At 37.6% G+C, this 1,411-nt stretch overlaps 1 long non-coding RNA gene across 2 annotated transcripts in view; it reads right to left on the bottom strand.

The window, feature by feature from the left end:
- The window catches only part of LOC106877396 (uncharacterized), an 18,149-nt gene that overhangs the window by 16,047 nt on the left and 691 nt on the right, over positions 1-1,411 (bottom strand). The window lies entirely within an intron of this gene.

The raw sequence follows: 1,411 nt of genomic DNA, 5'->3' as shown, positions 1-1,411 counted from the left end.
GAGAGAGAGAGAGAGAGAGAGAGAGAGAGAGAGAGAGAGAGAGAAATTTATGGTATTGATAACACACATATACACACATACACGTATGTATATGAACAGAGATGAAAATTAACAGGTTATTCTATTTCCACCAATCAGTTTGTGAATTCAGCAAAAAGGTAAGAAAAAAACTTCCATCATTGATACAAAGGCTTTGCGGCTGAGAAGATTCACGGAATATTTTTTGTTTCTTTTTGAGCATATTTTCCGAAAATTTCTACTGAAATCTTTTTGAAGAAATCGTTGAAAAAAATTGGTTGAACTGAAATGTCTTCGTGTTTGATTAAAAAATACATAAAATGAGTAGTGCAAGTAAAACAAAAAAGGTTGTTAGTATTCAGGGGAATATCTAAGATTTAAATTTATACCAGCTATCCATGATAAACTGTCACCAAGTTATGGGCGAAAAACTCGGATCTTGTGAATTTTCCGCAGTCCTCTTCCCACTCCTTCGGAAAAGATTTTTCCATAAATTTCTTTATAATCGTAATCTATGCCATTTAAAAGGTATTTACATAAAATTTCATAAAAAAAAGAACAACATTTTCCTATAAGTTATGAAGGAAAAACTCGGATCGTGTGAATTTTCTGAAGTCCTCTCCCCATCCTCGTTGCTTTTATATTCGTCTCTTACCCACTTTTTTTTCACATCCGTTGCACTATTTTTAAAAAAATTTTGTTTCCGGCTAATATTGTAAACATTAACTAAATTTTGAATCACAAAAATCAAACATCAGATGGGGCATCAGGATTTTAGAAATAATTCGATGGGGCATGGCCAAAAACGGTTGGGTACCACTGATCTAGAGTAAGGATTATGTACGGCAATAACTTGGGATTTAAAGGTTCATAGCTACTTCCTAAACTTTTGAGAGATCTACATGGAGTGGAGAGAGGTGTTTTCAAGGAATAAATTGACCTTCTGCTGTACAAGACCCCAGATGAACCGACACAGTAGCAAGAAACTAAAACAAGAGCGACAGTACCAAACGCTCTCTTTCACCAAAAGCCAATATATATAGGTTACGATGACAAGAGTCCCAGCTGATACGATCAACGGAACACCTTGCTCGTGAAATTAACGTACAAGTGGTTGAGCAATCCACAGACACGTTTATTCCTGACGTAGTTCTCAGGGAGATTCAGCGTGACACAGAGTGTAACAAGGCTGGCCCTTTGAAATACAGGTACAACTCATTTTTGCCTGCTGAATGGACTGGAGCAACATGAAATAAAGTGTCTTGCTCAAGGACACAACGCGTCACCGGCAATTGAACTCACGACCTTACAACGGTCCTAACTACTAAGCCACGCACCTTCACACACACACACACACACACACACACACACACACACACACACACACACACAC

The sequence above is a fragment of the Octopus bimaculoides genome, chromosome 3 (genome assembly GCF_001194135.2).
Source record: "Octopus bimaculoides isolate UCB-OBI-ISO-001 chromosome 3, ASM119413v2, whole genome shotgun sequence".
In the NCBI taxonomy this organism is placed as follows: domain Eukaryota; kingdom Metazoa; phylum Mollusca; class Cephalopoda; order Octopoda; family Octopodidae; genus Octopus; species Octopus bimaculoides.
The sequence above is the reverse complement of the archived record's forward strand: the minus strand, read 5'-3'. Positions and strand labels throughout refer to the sequence as shown.